Source organism: Aquarana catesbeiana, linkage group LG04 (assembly GCF_042186555.1).
Source record: "Aquarana catesbeiana isolate 2022-GZ linkage group LG04, ASM4218655v1, whole genome shotgun sequence".
In the NCBI taxonomy this organism is placed as follows: Eukaryota; Metazoa; Chordata; class Amphibia; order Anura; family Ranidae; genus Aquarana; species Aquarana catesbeiana.
In genome coordinates, this window is record NC_133327.1 from 357,568,548 (window position 1) to 357,580,879 (window position 12,332).

A 12,332-nucleotide genomic window follows, 5' to 3' on the forward strand; every position below is an offset into this window, starting at 1 on the left:
TACTGATTGGCTACTGGAAGTTACTACAGTGCCTTGCAAAAGTATTCACCTCCTTGGCATTTTTTGTGTTTTGTTGCCTCACAACCTGGAATTAACATGGATTGTTTGTGGAATTTGCATCTTTTAATTTACAGAACATGCCCACAACTTTGAAGATGATTTTTTTATTTTTTATTGTGAAGCAAACAACAAATAGGACAAAATAACAGAAAAAGTCAATGTGCATAACTATTCACCCCCCTAAAGTCAGTATTTTCTAGAGCCACCTTTTGCGGCTATCACAGCTCTAAGTTGTTTTGGATAAGTCTCTACGGAATTGCCACATCTTACCACTGGGATTTTTTGCCCATTCCTCCTTGCAAAACTGCTCCAGCTTCTTGAAGTTGGATGGTTTGCGCTTGTGAAAAGCAATCTTTAAGTCTGATCACAGATTTTCTATTGGATTGAGGTCTGGGCTTTGACTAGGCCATTCCAACACATTTACATGTTTCCCCTTAAACCACTCAAGTGTTGCTTTAGCAGTGTGTTTGGGGTCATTGTCCTGCTGAAAAATATCCCCACAGCATGATGCTACCACCACCATGGGGATGGTGTTCTTTGGATGATGTGATGTGTTGGGTTTGTGCCAGACATAGCATTTTCTTTGATGGCCAAAAAGTTCAATTTTAGTCTCATCAGACCAGAGCACCTTCCTCCATACATTTTGGGAGTCTCCCACATGCCTTTTTGCAAACTCAAAATGTGCCATTTTGTTTTTTACTGAAAGTAATGGCTTTCTTCTGGCCAGTCTGCCATAAAGCCCAACTTTATGGAGCTTATTGTCGCCCTATGTACAGATACTCCAGTCTCTGCTGTGGAACTCGGCAGCTCCTCCAGGGTTACCTTAGGTCTTTGTGCTGCCTCTCTGATTAATGCCCTCCTTGCCCGGTCCGTGAGTTTTGGTGTGCAGCTGTCTCTTGGCAGGTTTGCTGTTGTGCCATGTTCTTTCCATTTGGTTATGATAGATTTGATGGTGCTCCTAGGGATCATCAAAGATATTTTTTTTATAACCTAACCCTGACTTGTACTTCTCAACAACATTGTCCCTTACTTGTTTGGAGAGTTCCTTGGTTTTCATGGCAGTGTTTGGTTAGCGGTGGCCCTTGCTTAGGTGTGACAGTCTCTGGGGCCTTTCAAAAAGGTATGTATATGTAATGACATATCATGTGACACTTAGATTGCACACAGGTGGACCTCATTTCTCTAATTATGTGACTTCTGAAGGTAATTGGTTGCACCAGAGCTTTTTATGGGCTTCATAACAAAGGGGGTGAATACATACGCACATGCCAATTAACAGTTTTTTATTTATGAAACATAGTTTTATGTATATATTTTTCTAATTTTACTTCACCAACTTAAACTATTGTGTTCTAATCCATCACATATAATTCAGATTAAAAAACATTGAACTAAAGGCTGTAATGTAACAAAATAGGTAAAAAGCCAAGGGGGTGAATACTTTTGCAAGGCACTGTATACATTGGATATGTCACTTTTTCTTTTTGCACTTATTATTGAATTAGATTGAAAATGATTTCTCCTGGCTATGGAATATTTTGAGGTACATCAGAATTACCCAGTGGTAATTCTGTAATATCTCACATTAACTCCTGTGACAATTACTCTAGGTCAATGTTTCTCAAATCCAGTCCTCAAGTACCCCCAACAGGTCATGTTTTCAGGCCTTCCATTATTTTGCACAAGTGATTTGATCAGTTTCACTGCCTTAGTAATTACCGCAGACATTTCATCTGAAGGAAATCCTGAAAATGTGACCTGTTGGGGGTACTTGAGGACTGGAGTTGAGAAACATTGCTCTAGGTCACACACTGATTGCAGTTTAATTTTTGTCTTAGGATATTAAGAAAATCTAGACATGTTCAAATTTTTTTAGTCTATGATGATAGTGACTTTTTTTTTACTTTCACTACATGGGACAAGCCCACCCAAACATTACAATAATTGTAACTAATCTTTCTACTTTGTTTAACCACTTGCCACCCGCCGGCTGTCAAATGACAGCCAGGTGGCAGGGCTCTCATTCTGGGAGGGCGTCATATGATGCCCTCACCTTCCCTGCCCACCAGGGGGCACGCGCGCGCCACCGGTGGCAATTGCACATGCCCGCTATATCACTGGGCTCCCGATGCACGTGCCTGGCGGCCGCGATGGCACCTACGATTGCCCCATAACACGGCAGGACCGTGGATCTGTGTATGTAAACATACAGATCCACATCCTGTCAGAAAGGAGAGGAGACCGATGTGTGTACTCAGTATAGAGCAACACCGATCGGTCTCCTCCCCTTGTGAGTCCCCTCCCCCTTCAGTTAGAAACACTCTCTAGCAACATAATTAACTCCCTAGTGTTAACCACTTCCCTGCCAGTCACATTTATACAGTAACCAGTGCATTTTTATAGCAAGGATCGCTGTATAAATGTGTATGGTCCCAAAAATTTGTCAAAAGTGTCCGATATATCCTCCACAATATTGCAGTCATGATAAAAATGCTATAAATCTATCCCCTTTTTTGTAGACACTATAACTTTTGCACAAACCAATCAATATACGCTTATTGTGATTTTTTTTTACCAAAAATAAGTAGAAGAATACTTATCAGCCTAAACTGGATATTTATTATAGCAAAAAGTAAAAAAAAATGTGTTTTTTTCAAAATTGTCGCTCTTCTTTTGTTTATAGCGCAAAAAAAAAAAACGCAGAGGTAATCAAATACCACTAAAAGAAAGCTCTATTTGTGGGGAAAAAATAATAAAAATTTCATTTGGGTACAGTGTTGCATGACCACGCAATTGTCATTCAAAGTGTGACAGCGCTGAAAGCTGAAAAATGGCCTGGGCAGGAAGAGGTGAAAGTGCACTGTATTGACATTGTTAAATACCTCCCTATAATATTTCTTATTAACAGCCTCATATATAGCAAACATTCCTGAACTCAGGCTATGATGATCAGATGATACATCTTTAAAGAAGGAAAAAAGCATATTCAGTTGTCCAGAGCAACTAGTCCAATTGTTCTCTGTTATATAAAATTGCATTGGAAAAAACAATCACATTGTTATGGCAATATCCCACCTTTGAATGCTCCAGTCTTCATAAATCATTCTCAGTGGCATAAGGCAACATTTGATCACTGACTTCAACTTTGTAATTGTGATAAACATATATTGTGATTATCTTTTTTTTATTATTTTTTTGTTACACTTTTAAATTTGGATTTAAAGAGTTGCAAATCTTTACTCTTGCAACAGTTAAAAATTACAGATACACAAGTTGATGTGAATATTAGCTCAAAATCTGAGTTTTTTAGACTTTGCTGAAAAATCATGCCTATTCATTGGAACATTTTTGGAGGGGCCATGCTTTCTTGAGAACAGTCATTTTGATAGTGCATAATGCTTAATGCAAGAAATGTCGTTTGTAGTTGCATCATAGATAAAATCAAATTAGTTTTTATATTTTGCTCAGAGTAGAATGCCTGTAAGTATCTTAATATAGCCAAAACAGTTGGATAGTAGACAATAATAGGAATGAAGTAGAGTGCAAATTAAGGATAATACCCAGAGAGGGGTGAAAACTAGCATGCCCTGAGGTAAGGGAGAATAGTTACAGAGGAAAAGACAGTTGGCATGGCTGAAAGTAAAAGAAAAAGAAAAAGAAAGTAAAAGAAAAAGACCACAGGTAAGAACTAGTATGGAGGTGAGTGAAAAGGCTACAGAGAAAAGATGAGTGAGTTTACAAGTGCAGGAAAGTTGGAATAAATGGAAGATGAGTAAAAGACCACAAAAAGGTTGATTTGACTGAAATTAAAGGAGAATAGGCCATGTTCATGTCAAAGATTGTGGCATGCAGGTAGGGTCAGGGAACAAGCCTAAATCATGCAAAGTGCTGTCAGAAGAAAAAAAAAAACAGACAGATCCTAGTCAAAAAATGTGGAGAAAGAAATGTGGAGGTTATGGGATTTTAAAGGGAGGTGGTATGTTTGTTATTAAGGTGAGCAACAACAGCAACAATTAGTATAAAAGTATATTTATTAATAATTTAATAGTAATTAGTAATTTATTAATAGATATCAAATAAAAACATGGTCATAATACATATTGTAACCGTAATATGAAGCTTGGTGTATGAAATCAAATACGTAGATATGCAGGGGCAGCCAACATGTTTCACAATAGGGCTTCGTCAGGGCCCTGCATGCAATAATAATTTCATCTGGGTTGCATGAAACATAAGACATAGAACATGCCATTAGTATCATACCAAACATATAATTAGCAATTCAAAAGAACACAAAATTATGTAATTACATTGCGCTTGTATAGTAACAATATAAACAACATATGCTCACCTGATCTATAAAAATGAGCCACTAAATCGCAACATTGCACAGACACCCACTCATCAAAACACTACTAAGGGCTGATTCCCAATGGAAGTCAGATCCAAACGGGATTGCCGGTGTGGAGATTGGACCGTGTGTATTAGCTGAATGGGATAGTATAAAAATCTACAAGGTTAATTATGCAGATAGTAAGACTAAAAATAAAAATAAATAAAGACACTGAAATTGATACTCAACATATTGCTGGCATCCATTTAATCAAAACGGAAAAAAATGCCATAGTAAAATAAACAATAAAGATAATAGTATAAATTCTTGGGGTAATCATATATATATAGATTTAGTTTATTAATTTATGACTTATTTATTTAATTTATTTATATATATCATTATTCTTTATTTAATGAATTAACCTGGATAAGGCTTATCGCTTGGAGGTTGGGAAGAGAGATAAAATAAACATAGGATTACATACAAGCCTATAGATGTGTAGAATATAATATATTATATAATTATCAACTCCCCAACCAGCTCAAAGGAGACAGATGAATAGCGCTACAAAACTAAGTGAATGCTTACCTGGTAAAGTGAACGATATATATTAGGATGCATCCATAGATGGAAATTCAGCAGCGGTGTGTGAAGACACCACACCGTGCTGACAGCAAGATGAATGTGTCGGCATGGGGCCGGCGCCCCCATCTTTAAGTCTACACAGTCCCATCGGAAGTGAAGGGTCAGCAATGACCCCTGACATCACTTCCGGTCCAGGCATCCCTGCATTTGCGCATGCGCACCGGCCCTGATAGGGAATTGGTACGCCAGCACCATCGGTCACGCAGAAGGCGTGAACAAGATGTGAGGGCGGATAAGAAAACTCCACCCTCATAATCAGGGACACACAAACCTCCATACCAATAGCAGCCTGCCCCAGAGTGTATGACGGGTGAGCGCTGAGATGAAACAGAAGTGTCCTTCATTAGTGCAGACCACAGGTAATAAAATAAGTAGGAGCGATCTCAGATGTAAATAACATATTGATAACCTATAAATGAGTGGCATAAAGTGCATATCAGCATATAGTGATTATGTCGGCATAGGGTGTACCACCCCAAATGCAGAGACAAGTAGCAATAAAGTGCATATGCTGGCAATGTCTAATATAAAGCACACACATAAAAAAATGTTGGAATTTTTTACATATATGTATTGCGTGTTTTAGAGGAAAGGTTTATATAGCGCCGTATTTAACCCTGGTGGATAGGGGGCTCGCTGATTGAAGATCCACCTTGCCTCCTTTTAAAGGATTTTCTTGTCAAAGTCTCCTCCCCTTTCATGCTCTGGAATGACTTCCAGGGCACAGAATGAAATGTATGATGGATTGTAACTGTGGTTAAGCCCCGCGTGTTTACATATAGGAGTATAAAGCAATCCTGCATCTAGATAATTTAAATCTTGTATGCACTTGGCAAATGGACGTTTCATCTTGCCGATATAAAATACGCCACATCGGCACATGGCTAGATATATGATCCCCATAGTGCGGCAATCAGCATATCCCTTAAGTTTGTGAAATCCAACTCTGTGTAGAGGACATCCCACACCTTCCTTAATCCACAGGCACTGATCACATTGGCCGCATTTGAAAGTGCCACTTCCCCCCGATGCTTCAAAGGTGGGAGCAGCGGGGGGAAGATGACTGTGCACCAAGCTATCCCTGATGGATCGGGATCTCCTGTAAACAATTTGTGGTGTACTGGCCACATATTTAGAGATGATGGGATCATCAGAGAGAAAATGCCAGTTATTATGAATCAATTTACGAAAAATGTCTTGATGGGCAGTAAAAGTTGTGATGAATTTGGTGGTAGGGTTAGCGTCCCGAGTCTTGGATTTGAAAATAAGTGATTTTCATGTGTTTTGATTTGCCCTCTGGTTTTGAGGAATGTTTACTGTACCCCCTTGATTGTAATCTCAGCTAAAGAGCTTTAATCTTACATTCAAAATCCTTGTCTCTTGCACAATTACAATGCAGCCTCATTGTGATGAAATTTGGTGGTAAGGTTAGCGTCCCGAGTCTTGGATTTGAAAATAAGTGATTTTCGTGAGGTTTGTTTTGCCCTCTGGTATGCTTTTTTGAGGACTTGTTTACTGTACCCCCTTGATTGTAATCTCAGGTAAAGAGCTTTAATCTCACGTTCAAAATCCTTGTCCCTTGCACAATTACGGCGCAGCCTTAAGTATTGGCTAAATGGTATGCTACGTACAAGGGAACGAGGATGTGAGCTCGAGTAATGTAAGATCGTATTTCCAGCTGTCTCTTTCCTATAGAGGCCACTATAAATTGTGCCATCATGATTAAGAAAGAGACGTAGATCTAAAAAGGGGATAGTGCTAGTGTCAAATTGGATTGTGAACTTTAAATTAAATTCATTCTGAGAAAGGAATACCAAAAATCCTGAGAGTTGCCCTGCTGAGCCAGTCCAGATGAGCAAAACGTCATCGATATACCTCCGGCAAAGGAGAATGTGGCGGAGGTATATCGAGGTGTTGTCATCAGAATAAAGGGCTCGCTCCCACCCCCCAGGTACAGGTTGTCATACGATGTGGCACACGAAGTCCCCATCACTAACCCCTGTACCTGGATGTAGGTGGAGCCATTAAACAAGAAAATATTGGTAGTCAAAATGTGTTCTAACAGGGTAGTGATGAACTGACATAATTTCCAATTATTGGTATCTTGTTCCCTTAAAAATGCAGAGATTACTTCTATGCCCTTAGTGCGAGGAATACTGGAATATAATGCCTTAATGTCTATAGCTGCTAAAATCGTCCCAGGTGGCACAGTAAGTCCTTCAATGACTTTTAATAGTTCCAGTGTGTCATTCAAATAAGAGAGTAGACACATGACATAGGGGCGCAGCTGGCTATCTACATATTTACTAGCGGTCTCGGTGTGGCACCCTATTCCCGACACGATTGGACGTCCGGGAGGGTTAGCCATACTTTTATGGACTTTAGATATGAAATGAAATGTATGATGGATCGTAACTGTGGTTAAGCCCCACGTGTTTACATATAGGAGTATAAAGATATCCTGCATCTAGATAATATAAATGATCTTGTATGCACTTGGCAAATGGGCGTTTCATCTTGCCGATATAAAATGCGCCACATCGGCACATGGCTAGATATATGATCCCCATAGTGCGGCAATCAGCATATCCCTTAAGTTTGTGAAATCCACCTCTGGGTAGAGGACATCCCACACCTTCCCTAATCCACAGCACTGAACACATTGGCCGCATGTGAAATTGCCACTTCCCCCCAATGCTCCAAGGGTGGGAGCAGCGGGGGGGAAGATGACTGTGCACCAAGCTATCCCTGATGGATCGGCATCTCCTGTAAACAATTTGTGGTGTACTGGCCACATATTTAGAGATGATGGGATCATCAGAGAGAAAATGCCAGTTATTATGAATCAATTTACGAAAAATGTCTTGATGGGCAGTAAAAGTTGTGATGAATTTGGTGGTAGGGTTAGCGTCCCGAGTCTTGGATTTGAAAATAAGTGATTTTCATGTGTTTTGATTTGCCCTCTGGTTTTGAGGAATGTTTACTGTACCCCCTTGATTGTAATGTCAGCTAAAGAGCTTTAATCTTACATTCAAAATCCTTGTCTCTTGCACAATTACGATGCAGCCTCAAGTATTGGCTAAATGTTATGCTACGTACAAGGGAACGAGGATGTGAGCTTGAGTAATGTAAGATCGTATTTCCAGCTGTCTCTTTCCTATAGAGGCTACTATAAATTGTGCCATCATGATTAAGAAAGAGACGTAGATCTAAAAAGGGGATAGTGCTAGTGTCAAATTGGATTGTGAACTTTAAATTAAATTCGTTCTGAGAAAAGAATACCATAAACCCTGAGAGTTGCCCTGCTGAGCCAGTCCAGATGAGCAAAACGTCATTGATATACCTCCACCAAAGGAGAATGTGGCGGAGGTATATCGAGGCATTGTCATCAGAAAAAAGGGCTCACTCCCACCCCCCAGGTACAGGTTGGCATACGATGGGGCACACAAAGTCCTCATTGCTACCCCCTGTACCTGGAGGTAGGTGGAGCCATTAAACAAGAAGATATTGGTAGTCAAAATGTGTTCCAACAGGGTAGTGATGAACTGACATAATTTCCAGTTATTGGTACCTTGTTCCCTTAAAAATGCAGAGATTACTTCTATGCCCTTAATGCGAGGAATACTGGAATATAATGCCTTAATGTCTATAGTTGCTAAAATCACCCCAGGTGGCACAGTAAGTCCTTCAATGACTTTTAATAGTTCCAGTGTGTCCTTCAAATAAGAGGGTAGACACATGACATAGGGGCGCAGCTGGCTATCTACATATTTCCTAGCGGTCTCGGTGTGGCACCCTATTCCTGACATGATCGGATGTCCGGGAGGGTTAGCCGTACTTTTGTGGACTTTACGTATCGTGTAGAATGTGGGTGTGACAGGCCATTTTATCTCAAGGTATTCACGTAGATCTTTGTCGATAAGGCATTGCTGGTATGCCTGATCTAGGATACATAGATATTGGGATCTAGCCTCAATCAATTTTTCATGCGGAACCCGCTGATACCATTCCTGATTATTAAGAATCTTAAGGTACATAGTAATTTACTGAGTTTTGTCCATCGCCACCACATTACCACCTTTATCAGATGGTTTTACTATGATGTCATCATTATGCATGATGTTAGTAAGCGCTACCTGCTGTGCTTGTGACAAATTGTCCTCAGTACAACTTGGAAACTCAAGATCCTCTATTTGTTTTTTGGTTTGCTTGAGGAAAGCCCAAACAGCTGGGCATGTCTTCAAATTGGGAAATTTTTGGGACTTGGCTTTGAACTTGGATGGTTCTGGGGATATCTCGATTTCAGGTTCTTCTTCATCTGAAATAGGATCACTGGGATCCACTGAGCTTTCATTTTCATCTAATAACTGGATCAATGCTTTAAGTGCCCTAAAGTCCTAAACCTTAAACCCCTTGTAGAGATCTTCCTCTCTTCCTATCACCTTGCTTCTGTCATTATCAAAAATGTATTTGTAAGTAAGATTTTGTGCAAAAAGATGCAAATCCTTTGCAAGGGTAAATTTATCGATTTTTTTGTAAAGGAAAGAAACTGAGGCCTAGTTTTAACACCTCGATTTCTGTAGGTGATAATGGGTAGAAAGAGAAGTTGACCACATCTAAACCCGGTTGAGTAGAGTCTGCTTGACAATGAATGGGTCTCTCTTGCCCATTCATAATTGTATGATAGATGTGGCTGGGGGTTGGAGATGGGGCCTAAAGGGGCTGGACCTGGGTTGGTATTTCTGGATTGGTTAGTTTTGGGTCTTGCGCCTAGATCCCGTGGAAGTATGGGTTCACTTTCTTTGTCATCTGAGAACATGAGTAGAGGGGCAGTAGCACCCATAACTGTGTCACCATATGCACCGTCCGCTAGGTCTGTATATGAATGATTGGATATATGCCTCTGAGGGGAGACAATGCGTTTCTTATGTGTACCCCCTGGGGCTGATGGTCACTGTTATTACTGCGTTTGGGTGCGCCTCCTTTATCTGACTTTCCTTGTGGGGTCTTACTGGATGGTTTCTGAGACGAGACAGAGGATGATGAAATAGAGACATCTGAGTCAGATTTATATGGTGTGTTATTATAATGCAAATTCTGTCTAAAGGATCTGCCTCTTTTTTTAATGGGCCCTTTTTGCCATTTATAAGCATAACCACCGGAGAAGGCCAATTTATCCTTATAAAAATTTTTTGATCTTTTTTCAGAACAACATTTTTGTTGTAATTCTCCAGGTGCTGTAGTAGGTCATGTTCCTTCTTTTTAAACTCAATACTAGTGGAGTGCTGACTATTATTTGCCCTTTGTGTCTCAATCTCCCTGTCCAGTTCTACCAAATCCCTACTACATTTCTCTTTGAGCATCGATATCATATGTGCTGAACATTTGCTGAGATTTTGTTCCCATTCTTCTTTAAATGGGACGTCCCTTACTTTGAAAAATGGAAACATTTGTATTCTGAGTCCCTGAGGGGTAATTTTCTCTTTCAAATATTGAGCGAAGAATCGGACGTGCCAACCCAAATTGGACTTCTTTTCCATTAAGCTTTTAAGTTTCAGAAAGAAAACATCAAGACCAACTTCAGTTTGTGCCTGTGGGGTACAGGTATTCTGGATGGTATCCAGAAATTGTTCCCAACCAGCTCCTGAAAACTGCGACTCGTGTTCTCAGATGACAAAGAAAGTGAACCCATACTTCCACGGGATCTAGGCGCAACACCCAAAACTAACCAATCCAGAAATACCAACCCAGGTCCGGCCCCTTAAGGCCCCATCTCCAACCCCCCAGCCACACCTATCATACAATTACGAACAGGCAAGATAGACCCATTCATTGTCAAGCAGACTCTACTCAACCAGGATTAGATGTGGTCAACTTCTCTTCCTACCCATTATCACCTACAGAAATCGAGGTGTTAAGACTAGGCCTCAGTTTCTGTCCTTTACAAAAAATCGATAAATTTACCCTTGCAAAGGATTTGCATCTTTTTGCACGAAATCTTACTTACAAATACATTTTTGATAATGACAGAAGCAAGGTGATAGGAAGAGAGGAAGATCTCTACAAAGGGGTTTAAGGTTCAGGACTTTAGGGCACTTAAAGCATTGATCCAGTTATTAGATGAAAATGAAAGCTCGGGGGGCGTGGCTTGGCAATGGCTGTGTGAAGAAGTGTTTCTTGAGTGCTCCTGGCCATCCCTTCTCTCACCCACACTTAAGACGGCTTTAGAACCAGAAAACGAGGTATGATAACCTCCAAGAGGTACAGGACACGTTCGCTGACCAGAGGACCCCAGATTACAACTCCACGGAGTGGAATTAAAAGATATTTCCGGGACTCACAGGGATCTTCTCCGGGAGCCATTGCGACAGCGCCACGTGGACAGTGCATGGACAGACCTGTATCACTGGATTTACATCTCCCCCCATCTCTGTCCAACACGCCGAATTGCTTTTCGGAGACCCCGGCTGATTTAAGACCTGAGATGGCTAGTTCCTCATTACACCCTAGCAGTGTGCCCGACGACCTGCGAGCCATTCTTCAAGCTCTCCCTACGAGGGCGGACATAGAGGCACTCCCCTCTAAGTCGGACATGGAATCCCTCATCCTCCGGGTGGAAGAGGCACACGCCCGCGACTTACAGGAGATCAGGGCCGAGATACAGGTCGTATCGGACCGGGTGGACTCTGGAGAAGGAGCGGTCTTGGCCCTCACGCAGCGAGTGGCGGCTCTGGAGCGTTCCCGGGAGGCCCAGGCAGCTACCGCAGTAGATTTGCAGCTACACCTGGAGGACTTAGAGGACCGCAGCCGCCGCAATAACTTGCGGCTGCGGGGCCTCCCGGAGGTCACCGGGTCGGAGGATTCGGAGGCGACAGTAGTGGCCATATTTCAGAAAATACTGGGCGAGCCTCCGATGAACTTAGAGTTGGACAGAGTTCATAGGACACTTGGTCCTAGGTCACCGGATCCAGATAGGCCTCGGGATGTTCTGTGCAGGCTCCACAGATACACACAGAAAGAAATCATTCTGCGCAAGGCCTGGGATCATGGAGAGGTGGAATTCGATGGAGCGTCGATCAAGATTTTACCTGATCTTTCCAGGGCCACTCTTCAGCGCAGAGCCCAGTTGAGACCAGTACTGGACTTGGCCAGACGAAAGGGCTGCACATACCGCTGGGGATACCCGTTAGCAGTGACTTTTCAAAACGGCAACTCTTCTTTCACGCTCCGTTCCCCAGCGGATCTCCCTGCATTTTTTGCCTTTGTGGAATCAGAACCAATCTCGGTCCCG

The 12,332-nt window shown here is 41.5% G+C and overlaps 1 protein-coding gene across 3 annotated transcripts in view; it reads left to right on the top strand.

Moving 5' to 3' along the window:
• Nucleotides 1-12,332, top strand: part of GRIK2 (glutamate ionotropic receptor kainate type subunit 2) — a 1,356,701-nt gene that overhangs the window by 285,873 nt on the left and 1,058,496 nt on the right. The window lies entirely within an intron of this gene.